At 42.5% G+C, this 20100-nt stretch overlaps 1 protein-coding gene and 1 long non-coding RNA gene across 6 annotated transcripts in view; one reads left to right on the top strand and one right to left on the bottom strand.

Moving 5' to 3' along the window:
• KCNJ16 (potassium inwardly rectifying channel subfamily J member 16) overlaps positions 1-20100 on the bottom strand; it is a 54300-nt gene that overhangs the window by 5364 nt on the left and 28836 nt on the right. The window contains exon 1 of one of the 5 annotated variants that reach the window (XM_055321244.1): positions 4153-4445. The exons of the other annotated variants lie outside the window; for them this stretch is intronic. The gene's annotated coding sequence lies outside the window, so the exon portion shown is untranslated. Of the gene's footprint in view, positions 1-4152; positions 4446-20100 lie in introns of those variants that run through there. 5 annotated transcript variants of the gene reach the window in all.
• LOC129507072 (uncharacterized) lies at positions 1766-19993 on the top strand. The gene is made up of 4 exons (XR_008663917.1): positions 1766-1970; positions 13112-13305; positions 14477-14578; positions 17668-19993. It is a non-coding gene; the product is annotated as an uncharacterized LOC129507072 (long non-coding RNA).

Here is a 20100-nt window from a genome sequence, read left to right as displayed (position 1 = left end):
GCGCTAAACTGCTGAGCCACCCGGGCTGCCCAGACTCTCCCATCCTGAAGCAATCCCTCTGTCATTTTGCTTTATCCTCTCAAACTTGGCTATTTACTCTTGTAGACAGTTAGTTCTTAAAAAAAAAAAAAGACAGTTCTTCAAACTTACACATTTCATTAGTGTGTTGAAGGGACAACAGAATGGTTACAACTTCATGATCCCATGTCACTTTAAAGGTAAAATTCGATCCTGTCTCCAGCATCTGCTTAATATAAATACATTAAGAGTGATACAAATTGTCTTTGTATAATTTGGGACACACCACAAATAACGCTCTAAATATCTTTGGCGCAATTCAAGGATAATTGAATGCGGATGCCTGTGGCCTGCTGGTATTAACACGTACGTACCTTCTTTAGCATGTATATGATTTACAGAAAGTCACTGGAAATCAAGTTACTTTCCTGGTGACTGTTAGATGAGATAAATTTTCGTGGACACATGAGAGCTGACGAGGCAGAGAGTAGAAAGGATGCCCTAGATTCTGTGTGCAGGTCATTGTCTTTGAGCACTGGCTTGGCTGCAGCTCAATGGTGTGTGGAGGGGCCAGAGCGGCCGGGGACGGGGGGGCAGGCAGGCTGTGAGGGAAGGTGCAGTCAGACAGCACTCGTGGGTGGGCCCTGGTTGCTACGGACGAAAGAAAGAGGGGTGTTAATGGGACAGGACAGAACCCAAACAAGTTAGGTTATTTTGCTTGAACTCTGTCCCACAACTTGTTGCCTTGGAATTATGGCTGAGCTGTGTCTTGTCTGGAATCCTCATAAGACATTCAGGCACAGTTAGGTGGAGCTCTTCATTCAACCACTCAACACCTGCTTCACTCAGAAACCACTAGATACTGCCCAGACTTCTCCAGAGAGTCCCTGTCTCTCGAATTGCAAACAGTTTCTCCTTTGTCGACATTCTATGGCGTTCTCCTGTTTCTTCTCAGCTGCTATCATCCCCAGAGCAGGTCTCCAGTTGAGTTGCAGCCCTTGACCTCTCCATTCCCTTTTCCTGCCCGACCCTAGCCTGCAACCCTGGTCCAACTTCTTGGTGACAGAGGACTTTACCTCTTTCCTGATAGAACTCTACAATTTCTCCTGAATCAATTTAAGAAACGTTTTGTGCTGGGTGCCTGGGTGGCTTAGTGGGTTAAGTGTCTGACTCTTGATTTCGGCTCAGGTCACGACCTCAGGGTTGTGAGATTGAGCCCCACTTTGGGCTCCAAGGTAGGTGTGGACCCTGTTTAAGATTTTTTTTCTCTCTCTCTTTCTCCCCCCTGCCCCTCCTCTTTCTCTCTCCCTAATTAAAAAAAAAAATAGTTTTGTGCCAGTTTGTGTAGGAAAAAAGGCTCTCTACTAGGCTATGTGCAAACAACTGAATGGAATCCAGAGCTGGGAGGGAGAAGCAGAGATCTGGCATTAAACATTGCTAGTAACTTTATCTGGAGAGCCTCTTTCTAGCCCATTTTTTTCTTAAGTAATATCTATATCCTAATCATAAATCCTGCAGCATCCCAAATGATGCTGTGTTTTATAAAGAAGTAGGAAAAATTCAGAGTCTGGGATTATGTTTCCCCACTTTCTGGATATCAAGATCATACCAGAATAATAAGAATTATAATTCCAAATTAGCCTGCCTTAAAAACAAATTGCCTTAATAAACAGTAGTCTGAAATAAAATGGTGGGTTTTTTGTTGTTGTTGTTGTTGTTTTTTGTTTTTTGTTTTGGTGTTGCAGAGAAATCCTGAATTGGGAGGCCGACTCCAGTTCCAGGTCTGTCTCCAACGTCCTGAGTGGCTTGGGAACACGACTTTTCTCTGAACCTCAGCGTCCTCATGCATGATACGGGGATAAGAACACCTATGCTACTGGGTAACTGTGCGTCTGAGTGAGATAAGGAATGGGAAGCGTCTTTCACTGTGCCAAGCTCGTCATAATTATTCGGTAATTGTTGCATGAATCTGAATCCTATGAGGGCTCAGTTTCCCCCTCTGCAAAATATCAGAGCACTTGCTTGAACCCTGCCAAAGAGCTTCCACTTGCATGCCAGAAGTGTCAACAATGTGGCTCCCAGTAGATATTTCTATTCAAGTTCGGGGATGGCACCACTGATTTCTACCACTAAGCCACCTGGGCCAATCCTCTGTCTTTCCACTAGCTGCCCAAAGCTCCAGGGACCAGATCATTTTGGGTTCCTTTTCACAAGTGTCACCAAATGGGAAATACCCTATTCCTTCTCCTTGACACACACACTTGCACACCCCTACTCCCCCAACACACACACACACTCCCACTCCCATATACATGCACGTACATGCTTTCAACTCATTTTTAAAAATGTATTTCTTAAAAAAAATTTGTATTGCTATTTCCTCTGAGCATCCAAGCTAAAGGAAACAAGCCCGACAAGTTTGGCAAAGTTAATGGGTTAAAGAAATTCACAGGGTGGTTATCATACTTATTCTTTGTCTTAAGTGGTATGGGCACGTTTTACAAAGAGGGTTCTGAAGGCTTCTCTTGTTCTTATCGTGATAATCAGCCCATCCCTGTCTTGGTTGGACGCCAGCCTGAGTTGTTCAGAATTTACTTTGCACTCTATCTGGGTTGGTCGCAGAAGCTGGCTATCATGAGATCTTATGTCCTTTTAAAGACCACAGTTCAGGGACGCCTGGGTGGCTCAGTGGTTGAGCATCTGCCTTTGGCTCAGGTTGTGATCCCAGGGTCCTAGGATCGAGTCCTCCATTGGGCTTCCCTGCAGGGAGCCTGCTTCTCCCTCTGCCTATGTCTCTGGGTCTCTTGTGAATACATAAATAAAATCTTAAAAAAAAAAAAGATGACAGTTCAATTTCCTTTTGATGTGGAAGGTTCCCCAGTGATCTCTAAACCTCTCCAGTGAGAGTTTGTTGCTGACTGTTTTCATTCTTGTTTTGTCTTTTTTCATTTTTCGAAAAATTGAGCTCCTCTTCTCTGCCAGACTCACCCACTTTTAGGAAATAGTAAGAGTCCCACCTCCGTGGAATGTGCATTTGAGGGCTGGCATAAGAAGCAGTAAGTTGAAGAATGGCCAGAGCAAGGAGAGCAAGGAGGGAGGGCGCATTTTGACCAGGGTGATTGGAGAGCGTTTGGGGAAGGACTTGACATCCAAGTGAGAGCATGCTCTTCACTGCGCCTGTCTGTGGCCTTTGGTAAAAATGTTCTCAACTCAGGCCTTGTTCTCTGCCCTATTTTGTTTGTTTGAGACCCAGTCTCTATCTCGTTGTTAAGGCTCTTGCTATGTACAGGTGTAGTCTGGCTGCTGCACCTTTTGTTCTAAGCTAATGTTAAGGGCCCAGTTCTCACCAAAGCCTCTCATTACGGGAACTCATCTGCATTTAATCACTGAAATCAGGCTTTTCTGATCAGGTAAAAACCCGGTTTTACCTGGTCTACATAACAGCCTTCTCATTTCTTGTCACTCATCTAGAGCGATAGCTCTGACTGGAATGTAAATAACCCTTCTCCTGCGACCATGGGCCCCATCCAAGCTCCATATTATGGTCCTACATTAGCGTTGTTAAAGGACAAAAGTATGGGGATCAAAGACTTGGATTCTATGCATGGATCTGCTGCATCTTACAAAGAAATATCTTTCAGCTTCTTTTCATTTATTTAAAACATAGGGACAATGGCTGACTCAAAACATTTTCGAAGGAACTAATGGCATAATATAAAAGAGCACGACGGCTAGCATCTTGAAAGCTGTCTGTATTTACAGTCTCTGTTTAACCCTTAACTTGAATACATATGTCTCCACTCCTTTTGTAATAACTTATTCGTACTGGGTCTTTATCTATCCTGGGAGAGACGGGTGTCTGTGCTACAGTCTGAAAAATGAATACAGGTTAATCAAACAAGAAGAAAGAGAAGAAGTGTTTCCTGGGCAGAATAACAGCATTTGCAAAGGCTCCATGACTCAAGGATGCCTAGGGCATGCGTTCCAAAGAACTGAAGGCGGGCGGGGGGGGGTGGTGGTGGTGGTAGTTGAGGCTGGAAAGAGAGAGAGAGAGAGACAGAGCATAAGTGACCTAGTAGATAGAATTTAAGATTTGGGTCTTTTTCCTAAGAGCAATAAAAGCAATTGAAGTACCTTAACTAAGGTCACAGCATAATGAAGTTTCCATTTTTAAAAAGACTTCTCTGGCCCTCCAGTGGAAAACTGGTTGGAGAAATTAAAAAGCCGACGTGGGGAGTAAACCAATAAGTCATTTCGATGATCAGGTAAGAGAGGATGGTGGCTAGGATTAGGATGACGCCTGTGGAAGTGGCTCCTGCCCCTTATCACAGGAGTGTTTCTTCACCTGCACCTGAAAGAGAGTCACATGACCTTGGGGCGACCAATCAGAACTTCACAAACAAGACTTGGACTCTTGAGCCAGTGATGCAAGGATGCTGAAGCCTATTATTCCAGGCAAGAGGCTACTGGTGTGGCGGTGCATCTAAGTGTCTCCAGGGAAGGGAACGAGTCACAGCTCCTAGGGTGACGGTCCTCGAGATAAGATTTTCATTTTGTCCTGCCTCTTGCTTCTACTCATATCAGGTTTTCTCTTGTCAAACTTCCTCCGATGCTATAAGCTACCTGTGATCTTTCCAATAATATTTTCTTCTGCTTATGTTACCCAGGGATAGTTTTCATTGCTTGAAACAGAGAAAAATCAGTTAAAATTCAGTTTCATTAACATGTTTAAACTATCTCCCAGATGCAAGACTACGGACTAACCACTCTCCCTTACTCCCATCACATAAACCAGCAGCAAGTTCTGTGGGCTCACCTTCAAAGTAGATCTTAAAGCTAATCATGTCTCCTGATAGTCAAAGCCACCATGTCTTCAATGGACCAGTAAGGGAGCTTCTTTTTCTGCTCTTGTTTTTTTTCTTTTTCTTTTTTAAGATTATATTTGTTTATTCATGAGAGACAGAGAGAGAGAAAGAAGCAGAGACATAGACAGAGGGAGAAGCAGGCTCCTTATGGGGAGGCCAATGTAGGACTCGATCCCAGGACCCTGGGATCATGAGCTGAGCCAAAGGCAGACGCTCAAACACTAAGCCACCCAGGCATCCCTCTTTCTGCCCTTGTTGTAACTTCAACCTACTCTTTAAAAAATAAAATCAAAATGTGTCACTCCTCTGCATAAAACCCTCCAGCATCTTCCCATTGCAATTAGAGGAATTTGCATCATCTGCATTGTGTACAGAGCAGATACCTCTGACCTCTGTCTACCTCTAGAAATTACCTCCTATCATTCTCCTTCCCACCGTTCACTCTCTAGCATCACTGTATCTCCCTCTTGCACTAACATACAGGTCCAAAAATTATAGTCTAAGGGCCAGATCTGGCTCACTGGTCACTTTTGTAAAGTTTTGTTGGAACACAACATTCAGACTATTACTTGTAAAAAATTGCCTCCAGCAAACTTACGGTCATGCCACCACTGCAGACTTGAGTAGTTGCAACAGAAACAACTTGACTCACAAAGCCAGACTATTTATTATCTAACTCAGAAAACGTCTGCTAAATTCCACTCGAACACAGGGGATAGTCCTGCCTCAGGACCTTTGTACTTCCTTTTCTGCCTGTGTGACTTCTTATCATCTCCGATGTCACCTTCTCAGAGAGACCTCTCTGATGAGGATGTAAACTAAAATCTTCCCTCATATTATTATTTTCTGTATCATAAACATGATTTTCATTTCAAAACGCTTTCCACAGACTGATTGATTAGTTGTTTGTTGGCTGAGTTGCCCTATGGAATAGACTGTAAGCCTCATGACCAAAGATCCCCTTGCCTTTTTGGCCACTGTATCCCCAGCAGCTAGAGTAACATGTGGCATGCAGGTATTCACTAAGTATACAATGGAGGAATGAACTAATAAATCCTTCAGGAGACTTTAGTCCTAGTAAAAGAATCGGCATTCCTAGAAGTATTAAAACATCAATGCTGACAGTTCTGCAAACATCAGCTCTCAATTCCTTCCATTTATCTTGCCTCTCCTGTGTCCTGGCTGTCAGTTCAACATAGTTTAAAAAAAAAAATCATACTGTACTTCAGGTTAGCAGCTTCCCTAGAACTGCAGATCACAGTATGATAATGCCCGTACCTATGTTGCGAAACTGGAAATTTGGAGTTGGGGAAAAAAGAAAAAGAGCTTGGCACTGAGGAAGTATTTAGTAAAGTTTATTAAAGCAAAGTTTGAGTGATTAGAATGTGTTCTCCCAACACTGATGCATGTTATTATATTGTCATTTTAAAGATATGTTCAAATATAATACATATCATACTACTTAATTTGGCCTGTTTCTGGAGTTAAGTTGGCATGATGTGACAACAGTCTTCGAGTCTGATACAGCCTCTGAGCCAGAAACTCCACTGATGGCAAGTTATCCTAAAGAAATGATCATGGATGAGCAGAGCCACATGGCTAATTTGTACAACTATTTGTAGTAGCAGATTTTGGCCAAGTCCTAGCCATCTAATAAATGTGGGATTGTTTCATAGGTAATGGTACAATCATAACATTACTCGTTATTTTTAATGTAGCCATTAAAAGTGATGGAGTAGAATGAGAAACAATACAAAACGTATCATCTGGTAGAAAAAAAATAAAACAGGGCTTAAAAAAAAGGGCTGTAAAACAGCTTGTACAATATAATTTTTTTTATATAACAGAATGCTATACAACAAAATGTTAATTGTAACCCTCTCGGTTTGGTATGATTTTTTTTTCTCTTCCTTTTTCTTCTAGCTGCTTGTTTATGTTTTACAGTGAACATGCATGACTTTAGCAAAGAAAGAAAAACAGGTATTTTCAGTTGGTACTTTGAAGTGTACCAATTCTGAGGCTCCACAAAGGGAAACAAACCAATAGCAATCTAAAAGCATTTATTAGGGCCTTTAAAAGGCAACTATAAATAGCCCAGAGAGGCAGACAGTCCTACAGACATTTAAAGTCAGACATTGAGGCTGTAATTTTTGCTGGAACAATTCACAGAAACAAATATAGTGACATTTAATTCATCTAAGTAAAACCAGATCTCATTTGAAACAAGAGGGGCGGGGTGGGGGGGGAGAAGGAGTAGGGTCAGATTTGGCCACTGGAGACCAATTGCAGAAATCATGAAAGCAGTTGGTAACAAATCAGGGATACATAAAGCAGAGTTAAAATTAAACAGGCATCAAATGCAATCCTCCCTTTCAGTGCCCCCTTTTCTCCCTTCCCCATTCCAAAACATATTAAACTGTTAATACCTTCATTTCTTGGCTGGGTATACCAAAGTCTGTTTTAGGCATCTTTCTTTTATCTTAATATTTTCAATAACTTTGGAAAGAAAATGTTAAAAGTTGTGCTATTTTGCAACTTTACTACTTTGAGGCCTATATTGTTAGATTTTTAAGACCCAAGGAAATGGTCCTTTGAAATGGGTGAATTTGAGAAGGGCAGTCAGATGTTTATGATGTAGATTTGCCTAAATAGATGGCCACAGCCAGTTCTTAATGATTTATTTTCATGAACTCCAAAAGCTTATTAAGATACCTCGCCAAGCAGCACAGCATAGCAGCGTTTCTTAACGTTTAGTCTACCACCAACCTGCTTGCGAAATCCTAAGGGAGCACGTTACACCTGCAGATCCTTGGGCTTCACCTCAATCATTCTGACCTCCTTCTCCCTGCCCCAACCCTAGTTGATTCTTCTATGTCCTTGAGATAGAGATCTACTATCTTAGAGTTTCAAGAATTGAGACAGTTTTGACAGACATGAGATCGAGTTCAGATGTCTGCTTCATTGTCAGTGAGGCTACACACTTGTGCATAAGTTACACAAGCTCTTTGAGGCATGATTTGCCCATCTGAAAAATGCAAATCACACAATTGCCATGACAATTCAGTGAAGCCGTGTTCCCAAATCTTTCACGGGGCTGGTACTTGATACGTATTTCATTGCAATGCTTATAGCCGTAACTACAGTTCACTCAAGGGTAGATCTGAATGAGGAGACAGAGGCTGCCCCCTTTTTTTTTTTTAACCAGTAACTATTAGATTGGCAATATCCCAGACTTATTTGAAAGTTCCCTTCTAAGCATCTAATTGTCTTGACATAACCTTCAGGGAGATATGACAGTTGCACAGAAAAGCCACATGAATCATTAAGAATAGGAGTCATTATGTACTAGTCACCCATCTTGCTATCTAAATGCCAGATTTACCCATGACTGTTAATAGCTCCCATATAGTTTGGCTTGGGAGTTGCTTCGGTTGAACCTGGCTGTTCATTCCAAAACAAATATCACCTATGGAAAACATACGTGCCATGGCTTCTGACCTCCTTCAAGTTGGGTATTCATGGTCTCCCAACAGAAAACCCATCTCTCTGTTGGCATTTTCCCATTTTGTGCAAACTGCCTGCAAATTATCCTCTTTGGCAATTGACAGAGAATCTATTGATTAGCCTATTCGATCTTCTGGGAATCACTGAACTCACACATGTGATTTGCTAGGAGACCAGGAACTCCCTGAATAGTGTCTACAACTCCTTTAACCTTTAAATGATCGCATTTCTACCTTAAACTGTCAGAAGGAAAACTCAGGACATCTTCATTGGGGGGGGGGGGAATAAAGCAACTGTTATTGTCCGTTATCTCAATTTCCATTGTCCCTTGTGGATACAGATAAACTGAGAAAAGGCCTCTAAAATGCAAGACAAAAGATCTCTCTGGGAAGATCTAGATAGGTAGCCTACGGAGGCACTACCTTAAGCTGCGTGTTGCCTATCATACAAGATTAGCTTTCTATTAGCCTGTGCCTTTTCAAGGGCACTTGACAAAAAAAGCATTGCCACTTATTACAGATAATAGAAGATTTAAGTAGCTGATGGAAGTTAGAGCACTTGATAGACTCTCGAATTTCCATGCATTTCATTTTTATACTTTCTCACCAGTTATAGTTTTGTCTCTACTACAGTGTTATAAAAGCAGAATGAATCATCCTACCCTGAGTTGAAAGGTTTGATTCTATTATCTGTGAATGCCTATACAAACAGAGGTGACCCAAATTAGTAATCCTTCTCTTAGAAAGGAAAGTGCTACTCTTCCCAGTATCTTTAGCATGATGGACACTAGGGAGTTTGGGGGGCGGGGAGGGGGCACATGGGGACACTTTTTCCTTAAGCCTCATGGTAAGATATTTAAACCTTCATTGTAAGAGACTGTATCATTTAGCTAAACTATACCAATGCCTGTAATGAGCTAGAAAAATTGTGGAAATAACCTTTGGGTATTCTTCAATTCGATTAACATTCAAGTATATCTGAGATATTGTGAAGACTATTACTGAGGATTATGAGGACTGTTACTCCCCTGGAGGAGCCTCCATCTTGCCAAGTATACCACAGACATTCTGTCAATCTGCTGAAAATAGAGACGTTTATGGTAAAATAATAACAAGGTGGCATGATGCTGGAGATCTAAAAGAAAGATGGTTGGGTTTGAGACCCTTCCAGCATCTAAGGTGCGAAGGTGTTTCCCCAGCATTACACTTTTGCAGTTAATTCTTGATTTTCTAGGCTAATGAAGGAAGATGTTGCTAAAGATAAGTCACAAGAGAAAAGCAATGAGAAATAGATTTGCATTTGGCTTGGAATAAATCATATGCTTTGGAAAGAATGCCCCATTTCTGTACTTTGCAGGCTATTAAAATGATTTTTTTCTGTTCCCTGAATTCAAGCTATCAGACAGGCAGGATGTAATCAAGGGGAACATTCTGGGCAGTTGAGCAAAAGGCAGTTTAGGAATTTTTATTTTTAATTTCTTGGGCTAATTCATCCAGCAGATAATCTGCCTATGGAAATTTAAGTGGTGCTTGGCTTGAACAAATAGATTTCCCACATTCAAATCAAACTTCATTCTGAGCCAAGAATGTACACAGCATAGCTATATGTAAGAAGGTTTTGAATGTATTTTGAAAATTCAACAATTTTTAGCTACTGATTTTATTAAAAATTATTCATACAATTGTAACTGTAGCCAACATGGCCTCCCTTTATTTGAGACTGATTGGAGGAGGGGATGGAAACGAATGCTTTCTCTGGTAATATAATTTTCTTTTGCTTCAACTTCATAAAAATGCCACTTTGCACCCATGTCTGGTAGATAACATTTATGAAAAACTCATTCAACAGATGAGCTTTGGCAGTACTGCAGAAGTTTAAAATCTTAATGGAAAGAATATGCTATGAACTAAAATAGCTTTTTCCATTCATAGAGTTTAGGAGCAGAGGAAGAAATATTGGCTTTTTAACCGAGAAATGTAAACATCGTTGGCATTTGAACTTCCAAATTTCATGTAACTTTCCAGTAGAGAGAGACAGATTGGATGCCCTTGTTGAAAAAAAAAATTACAAACAAGTCCTCAAAGACAGATTTTCAACAACTTTTGAACATGCCCATGCCAACTTCCATATCCACAAACATTTAAGAAAGGAAACATAATAGGCTGAGGGAATATTTGTCCTGTTAGTCATTCACATTTGTCTAAATGGCACTAAAATCTCGTGAAAACCAAAGACCTCACCCCTTCCTCCCCAGCACCACCAGCGCAGAACTTCCACTTGGTTCTTGGTACCAGGCTTGTCTTGATAACACAATATCAAGCAAAACTGATCTCTACTTCCTCTCCCAGTAGTGTCATTCATGTCCTCTATCCTGGTCATTTGACTCAAAGAACTTTCTTTGTATGGAAACAAGACATTGGGATTTGTGACCTTGCCCATCTGTAGGCATATTTCCCTAGACTCTTTCCCCAAGGAAATGTTACTCCTTGGGGAGTTCAAGAGAACAGCACTAATAAAAATCTCAGCCATCTAAATAGTAATGGCCAGGAAGTCAAAAGGTACCACCAAGGAGCTCAGTGTGGTACAACCTTGAAGTTCCAGCCAATAGGCAATTTGCAATGCTAATCAAGATCTCTCTATGTGCTCTTCACTTCTACCTTTAATGACATCTTTCCCTCAGTCCAGCTGGATCTTTTCTTTCAGAGTCTCAATGCTGTGTCACACTCCCTTGATCCTAACAGCAGTTCTGAAAAGCGAGTGCTATTATATCTTTATGTTTTGCAAATTAACAAGTTAAGGCTTAGAGAAATGAAGTCTTCCATTAAAGAAGTAGGTTTCAGCCCACATCTCATAACTAGATTATAAGTGGTACATAAACGTTAGTGCCATGCTCTTGGATGTGAATGCTTTTTGTATATAAGACTCGAACCAGATCTTCTAGAATTAAGGAGAATGTGTACTATCTCTATGAGTCCAAACACCAGAGTTGCAGGGAAGTATTTCAGCATCTGTGGTTGTTTTCAAGCTTTCCTGAGATATATCTACCCACCCTACAGATAAGATCAGCTCTGATGTGACCGCCAGCATACACAAGCATAAATGATTATCAACCAGGGCAATCCCACTTAATCAAACCATTAAGAAGTGTCAGCAAGGAAAGAAGCCAAAGGAAATTCAGATCCAGGGTGGCGAGGGGAGGGCTGGGGAATGCTGTCAATGAGAGCCTATTGGGCACTGCCTTTTCATAGAGAGGAATGTTTCCAATTGTGAGATTATACCACCAGTGGGTGGGCTTGAGGGAAGACTTGTTGGCTTTGGACACCCTTTGGAATGAAGCCAGTGTTTGAACACAAAGGGAAAAACAATCCAGTGTGGATGATGTCACAGAGCATCCTGAGGAAAGCAGCAAGGATAACGCTTCCTACTGCTTGGATCCAAAGAACACAGACTTATTTTGGTATGAATTCCTTGTGCAGCCGGTAGCTTGACTCTTATGAGGGAATCAATCCTAATCATAAAGACTCAGAGCTGGAGAGGAGGGGGTGTGTGTGTCAGTCTGGTTCCTGATCTGTGAGTTAGAAAATCAACACCCCTACCTCCTCTCCACACATGCTCTAGATTGTTTATGAATCCCTCTAAGTAGGCAAAGGCCATTTCCACTGGGGAAGACAGACATGGGTTTGCTCTCTTCAGGACACTCTCAAACTGTGATTGAATAATCTGCCTTCTCATATAATAATGGTGATTATTAGATATGGGCAGGTGGGTGTAGGGAAGAGGAACCCACAACAGGAAGGGCTTTCTGTCAGTGGCAGCCCAATAACAATATAATGAAGAGAAACTCGTGCCATAACCAATGGCTGAGGAGAGTCTATTCATCAGATCAAATCAGAGATGAAAGAATATCTATCTATGCATTGTAAATATTTTTAAATTGTGTATTTTGATATTTTGACATCCTAAGAACAAAAAGAACAAAACAACACAGCACAACATTCTGACTGGGGAGACACTGCCCCTCCTAGGGCTAGGGAATTCTTGGAGATAACAAAGGACTCAGCCTGGAACATGCTTCTGATATAAAAGCTAACTGGTGCAGAGCCGTATCTCCTCCATCTGGCCTGTACACTCAAGGAGGCAATATTCTTCTGCCTTAGTCATCCTGGGGCCAGGTATCAAGCAGCTAAGGACCACTCCCAAGGCCCAAAGCCCATCAAAATTATTTAAACTAACCAATCCTAAGCAATGGGTCCTGCCCTACCTTGAGTCTTCCACATAAATCCCTAGAAAGGTCATGGCTTTCGAGTCCCTCCCCTCACTGCTGTCCTCTGCCTTCTGACCACCCTGGTGTCTTTCCCTTGTGCTCCTGTGCTGGGTCCTGTCCCTCTTGTTTTGAGGGCCTGTGAGGATAATAAACTGTGTTTTCCTGAGCCTCGATGCTGTCTGCTTTTGTTTTGACCACACCTGACTGACCACCTCATAAAAGAATGCAAAACCATTTAAGGTTGGGATGGGAAGAAACACATTTCCATCTTCATGGCAAAAGAAACTCCACAAGGGGAAAGAATAGATTGCCCATTATGGTCCAGAGTTTGTAGGTAGAAGTAGTACCTTCCACCATGGAGAGGTGTCCTGTAACATTATAGGTGAATGACAGCATGCTCTGAGTCTTCCAGTGTTGTTGTTGTTGTTGTTTTAAGATTTTATTTATTCATTCATGAAAGACAGAGAGAAAGAGGCAGAGACACAGGCAGAGGGAGAAGCAGGCTCCATGCAGGGAGCCCATCGCGGGACTCCATCCCAGGACCCCGGAATCACAACCTGAGCCAAAGGCAGATGCTCAACCACTGAGCCATCCAGGTGCCCTTGAGTCTTCCAGTCTTGAGAGTGTTAGCCAAGACTGACCAAGCAGCTGTTGGTAAGGAGCAGTGGTCATAACTTCTTGCTCTCAATATGTGGGCCCGGGAGGCTGAAAGGGACACCCCAAGTGGCTGTGAACACTTACTCAGGGAGAAGATCGCCTTTCTAAGTATCAAATCAGATAGATATGGAGATATGTAATACAATGGCCAGACTCTTAACATCAAAGCTACGCACTTGCAGAAGCACATAGAGCTGCTGGAGGACAGTAAAGAGAGAAAAGAACTACAGTTAATCAGCTTAACAGCCACCCAGTGAGAGGCCAAGGGACAATAAGGAAGAGAAAACACAGAAGTGGGGAATTGAAGAGAGGTGAGAACAAGCAGCAAAGTGAGACCCAGGCAGGCAAGCATTCCACACTGAAGAGGTATAGCCCAAGTGAGGGCTCTAGGCGTGGAGCTGAGTGGGCTTTAGGATCTGGGCTCCAGACTGAGAAAGGATACGGTTTGGATATAATCCTCAGCTTAGAAAGAAACACGTCTTAAGTGCCAGGCACTATATGTCCACGTATCTGTTTAATTTTCCTCCAAATTCTGACAATCAGTTATCAGCATCATCCCCTAAAGATGCAGAATTAAAGCCGAATTAGTCTGGTAGATCTATCTAGGTCACACAGAGAGTAAATACTTGCGAGGGGGGTGGGGGTGGGAAGACTAAAGGAGATCCATCCCATTCCACAACTCAAGTTTTAAACCTTAATGAGAAGAGGAGCTGTTAGAATCAGGATGAAAGTGGGTCTCTGCACCTGATCTCAGGGGGGAAAAGAGGAAATTACAACTGGGCATGAGTTCAGAGCAGAGCTAACTGCAAGAGGCACTGGCTAAATCCCATAGGTGTGTTTTAGAACCACTTAGGTGCTCTATGGATTGATCCATCTCCAAACCGGGAACAGAGGGGCCCGCATGTAGCGTCAGCACCATTAGCTCTAGGAATCTGAGTAATTCACAGCAGGGAAATTTAGGCAAATGATTAAGGCCAGCAGAGATGAGCAGTAGGAAAGCTTAAATGAGCATAAAACCATATCTTTCCCAGAAAACCAAGGCAAAGATTCAACAAAAATCATTTTTCATCCACACAGAATTTCTAGTGAAAGTCATAGACGTTTGTTCAGTTGGAGACAATTCATATCTGAAGTGTAATGTTCCACTCTGGGTATCTTGCTCTTTAAGAGAACTGGCTACCATGGTAGAGAAGTGGAGCATAGGAAGAAGTAAAGAAGAAGAAAACATGAAGGAAATTATATACGTATGTGTTCAAAACCAACATGTTGGGTGAGTACCAACTATATCCCGTGTACTGTCAACTACTTGTGCTGAGATCATTACTTGACTCTGCTCCAAGTAGTTCATAGGCTTGAATGCCAGGATGGGACATCTCTGTCCATCTGGAGAGAAAAGTGTTTGCTGTGTGTGATGCCACGGAGGGTGGGGTCTAGGTGTGGGATGTACACGGAAGCCGAATTAATACCTACACCCAGAAGACTATTTTTATTGTTAGTATCTATAACAATTGAGTGAAGATTAGGAGTCTCTACTCAGAATTTGGATGATCAGCTTGAAGAATATATAGACATTTCCTGAATTTGTTAGGAGGTTTCAACTACATAACTCTGAAGGTCTCTTTTGTTCACAAAGATTTAAGCTTTTTTTTTTTTTAAGATTTTATTTTTATTTTGAGAGGGAGAGAGAGGGAGAGAGAGCACCGAGGGAGAGAGAGAAGCAGGCTCCCCACTGAGCAGAGAGCCTGATGTGGTGCTCGATCCCAGGACTCTGAGATCATGACCTGAGCTGAAGACAGATGGTTCACTGACTGAGCCACTCAGGCGCCCCAGATTTAAGGACTTTTATATTATGTTTTATGCATTAACTAGTAAATAGCATCTACTCCAATTGTATGAGATGAAGAGTGGTGAGAGACTGCCCAAAAGGATTAAAAATAAAGTGTCAGACCTCATTTTCTCATTAAAGTAAAAAACACTTGAGTCTTCCAATTTTTTTTAAATTCTTATAAGCCATACCGTTATGGCAATAGGTAAGATCATACTGACTCATGTTTCTTGTTCATTGCACTAACTTTTTAAATTTTAGCTAATCTGTCTTTATTTTCATTTTGTATTTCTCTGTACACCCTAAACTAAAAACAAACCAACAAACAAAAAAACCTCAGCCTGGATTGTGGATTTTTCTCAGCAAAAAAATTAGTGACAACCCAGGATAATGATTGAGAGGGAAGTTTCTAAAGGCAGGAGATGCTTCTGGATCAGTTAATTCTTGTGATGCAGGGTGCCCTGAGTCCCATGGTGAGGCTGGGCAGACCATCTCTTGTAGGTGAACTAAATGCAGGGTTGTTTTTTGTTGTTGCTTTTTTTTTTTTTTTAAGATTTTATTTATTTATGAGAGACACAAAGAAAGAGAGAGAGAGAGAGAGAGAGAGAGAGACACAGGCAGAGGGAGAAGCAGGCTCCATGCAGGGAGCCTGACGTGGGACTCGATCCCGGGACGGGGATCACGCCCTGAGCTGAAAGTAGACGCTCAACCACTGAGCCACCCAGGCGTCCCCAAATGCAGGTTTTGATGGTCTGGTCTCAGAAGGGCCTTTCCAGGTTCTTATCATGACCTATCATTCCAGATACATTATTTATATCATGAAAATAAAATAGCGCCTTTGCCTTAATCATTTAGATATGATTTTTGGAGTCAGACTGATTTCTCTTTGAATCTCATCTCTACCGTGTACCTAGCTAAATTCAGAGCAGTTATTTTACCTCTTTGATCCCCATCCCTTTTAAAAAGGGTAATTAAGAGAGTTAAATCAGATAGCATTGAACGAGTAGGTGTCCCATAAATGTCAGTAGTTTTCACACAAAGCTTATCACTTGGACAAACCAGGAACTTTGCTTCGGCTGATTTGAAGCAGCCACCATGACCATGGGAGAGGCAGATGTTTTGATTGTAAGAGATTAAAATATGAAATGACCAATTTGCCTTTATTAAATTAGGTATACCCAAAAGAATAACCTTGGCCTTCATTCTCTTGTTGACTTTCCTTACCTGCCATGCTGGCCCAAGATATCTTCCCCGACCTCTACCCTCCACCCCTCCATGCCTCCCGCCAGCATCGCTGGCCATCAGAGACAAGGCCCATCAGAGAGGGGAGGCCCAGGGCAGGAGTGTGGATGTCTGAAAGCTGCAAGTTCAACACCACGGGTCAGAAAACCAAGGCAGAAGCAGGTGAAGGCTGGTGTAAATTGTCAGAATTACCTTGGACAATGCAACAGTAGCCTACCTTCCTTATTACAAAATTGTAATTGGCAGGTGTTTTCTCCAGCCTGAGAACCAGAGGTATGTTCCTTGGAGTTAAGCCATTTGAGAGATTTCTCTGAGCTTAGCTATTAACCTTACCCTATCAAGACTACATCAGTTTGCCTCCTCTCTAACGTGGAGCTGGTACCCATGGTCTCTCACTATGTGTCAGGTGCCCTATCAAACGAGATTCAGTGATATCTAAGAGACAGACATTATTAAAGGCGTCTGAAAAGGAGGCAGAGGGAAGCTAAGCAACTTGGGAAGGTCGCACTTCTGATAAGCAGCCACTTTGGGCTGTAGCTGCAGGATTATGGGCTTTCAGAACCCCTGCGGATATTGCCCCTAGCTCCTTTGCATTTCTCAGAATTATGTCAAGGCTCATACCAAATAACCCAAGGGCCAGGGAAAGGGGCTTTTAAAAGAAAAGCTTAAGGGACACTTGGGTGGCTCAGTGGTTGAGCACCTACCTAACTTTGGCTCAGGTTGTGATCCCAGGGTCCTGGGATCAAGTTGCACATGAGGTTCTCTGCAAGGAGCCTGCTTCTCCCTCTGCCTGTGTCTCTGCCTCTCTCTCTGCATCTCTCATGAATAGATAAATAAAATTGAAAGAAAGAAGAAAGAAAGAAAGAAGAAGAAAGAAAGAAAGAAGAAAGAAAGAAAGAAAGAAAGAAGAAAGAAAGAAAGAAAGAAAGAAGAAAAGCTTAAGGAGTTTCATCAGTAAGACATGTTTAGGTTTAAAGCCATGGCCATGCATCTCTGCGATCTTGGAAATTTCCAGGTAGATGAGCTGCATTAGCTCTGCCTCTGCTCCTTCCACTGGCGAAGTGGGAAGCTGAAGGCGTGGAACGCAGCAGATGCTATTTACTCCCTAGCAACAGTCCAGATTGCAAATCGAAAGACAACAATGAGTAGAAGCAAACCTTTAAAAGTTAGGAAGCCCAGTGCTCTTACACCTCATCAGACTTCGCGGTTTGAGGAGCTTATTATTTACCGGAGGTGCCTTTCAGCAGCTTTTTTCTAGTGAGACCTTCCTGTGTTTCCATCTATATTTTTAGGTGTAAGGACGCGATGAACGATGAATCAAAGACAGCGTGTCCTCACACACCGTTTCAAATTCTCAGTGCCGCCTTGTTGGCACTTGGGAACAGTGGAAGAGTGGCAGCGACCTACAGAAGAGGTGGTTTGACGAATGATTGTTCCCATGGGAGATTAAAGGCTCATCCTTTTCCACATTGTCCCCAGGTCAATAAGTAATGGTCCTCTGGCTATGTCATCACGCTTTTGATCTTTCTCTCTCTCTCTCTCTCTCTCTCTCTCTCTCTCTCTCTGTCTCTCTGAGTGTTACTTCCCTTAACTGATCTATGAATGGCACTCATGTTCTTAATCTGTTTGGTTCACCCCCCCCCCCCCGGGAGATTACACGAGAGAAAGAGAGACTCTTCCCAGCCATAGATGGTAAAGCAATAAACAGCCAAAGGAAGCTCCATGAAGGTGCCAATTAGCAGGCATACACCCAAACAAGGAGCTCAAGATCAGGCAAGCAATTAGTTGAGGCTTGGATCACTCTGTAACCCACTAAATGGTCTTACCTTAGTTACAGATCATGAAGTTCAAAACCCTGAGTCCTTTTCATCTCCTTGCAGCACTGCGACTACACATCTCAGGCTCGTTTGTCTCTGCTCCTTCCTGCTCTCTCTGGAGCTGTCAGCACCTACCGCCATGGAGATGAGAAACCCCACAGGAGAATCTCGCTCTTCTTTGCCTTTTCCGGACACATTCACCAACACACAAAGGCCAGTGAGTTCTCAGCTTCACTCTAGTGAATCAACACTTTCTTTAACTGGTTCCCATGCCTACACGTAGTAGACAGTCTTGCCAATGGTGGCTTTACAGAAAACAAGCATCGAGAAGAAATTAGCCTTCCTCCCTGCCCATCTACATCTTTGTCTTTCGATCAGACCTTTGGGGGCTTCCCAGATCATAGAATGGACCCAGATTGCTCCTAACCTTCTTACTGTCCCAGAAGGCTGGATTTTTCTCTAACCAACACCTCCAGGACTCATACAGCCTCTTCCACGTGTGTACTTCGTAGGTGCTATCTTGTTGCCATAAAGATTTTTCTGTGTAAACACACGCCCAATGTAATCCTAAACCTAAGGCAAACCGCTTCTTGCCCAACATGATCTCATTCGGGTTCCAAAGAATTGTGTGCCCCTAGATGACCACTAACAACCTCAGTAATGCTTCCAAGGACAAAGCTTACATCTCTTTCTGAGAAACAGGTTTTGTTTTCTGGCTTGTTTGCTTGCTTCTTAGAGGAAGCAAGCAAACTTGCTTGCTTGACTTAGAGGTCAAGGACAAAGGAGGGATTACGTTTCTTCCTATTGCTCATTTTCACCTATTGAGAAGTCTTATAATTTGCAATGAACTTAGTCATGAAAATGTGGACATTTTTAAGAAATTGCCGAATGTGGGATCCCTGGGTGGCGCAGTGGTTTGGCGCCTGCCTTTGGCCCAGGGCGCGATCCTGGAGACCCGGGATCGAGTCCCACGTCGGGCTCCCGGTGCATGGAGCCTGCTTCTCCCTCTGCCTGTGTCTCTGCCTCTCTCTCTCTCACTGTGTGCCTATCATAAATAAATAAAAATTTAAAAAAAAAAAAAGAAATTGCCGAATGTACCGAGATGGTAAATGGTGCCATTTACGAGATGATGGAGCTGGGAGAGAAGGGATTTTGAAGTTGAGGTATTCTTATGCTAACTGGGTGTCCTCTCTGACAACTAAATGAAAATGTCAGGTGGATGATACATTACGTCCAGAATTAGAAGTTATCAGTACATATGTAGTATTTAAAGCCACGAATGTGAGTGAGACCAGACAGGCAGTAAGAATAGTTAGAAAAGAATGGGATTCCAGTGCTCAAGCTCTGGGGGCAACCCTGTCTGAGGTTGGGAAGATGAGGGAGGTCCTACAAAAGGGATCTAGAAGGTGAGCTGTTTGAAGTAGAAAGAAAAGCTCGAGATGTGGTACGAAATGAAACAAGTGCGATAGGAAAAAGGGAGTTATCTGTGTCACAGATTAATGATGGGTCAGGGTAAGAACTAAGACTTGACCCTTGGTTGTGGCAATGTGATGTCATTGGTGACTGATGGAAGATGCCTCAATAGCGTTCTGGAGTCAGATGCTTGATGAGACTAGAAGCAAGTGGGAACAGGGTGGGAGGGAGTGGAGACTGTCTGTTGAGAGTTCTGCTCTCAAATGTTGTAGAAAAAAATGCTGGATGGATGGGAAGGGATATAGGCAGCAGCAAGGATTTATTTTTCAGGGAGAGATTTTTTGCTTTCTTTGATTTTAACATGGCAGATGTTCTCATTTGTCGTATAAGATATTGCCAACTTTTTGATTTTTTAATAAAGTGAATGTCCTACAATTAGCCCTGTGTGTCATTTCCATTGCAAATAGTATTTTGGGGAAACTTGAAGAAGGTGTT

This window comes from Nyctereutes procyonoides, unplaced genomic scaffold (assembly GCF_905146905.1).
Source record: "Nyctereutes procyonoides isolate TBG_1078 unplaced genomic scaffold, NYPRO_anot_genome, whole genome shotgun sequence".
NCBI lineage: Eukaryota > Metazoa > Chordata > Mammalia > Carnivora > Canidae > Nyctereutes > Nyctereutes procyonoides.
The sequence above is the reverse complement of the archived record's forward strand: the minus strand, read 5'-3'. Positions and strand labels throughout refer to the sequence as shown.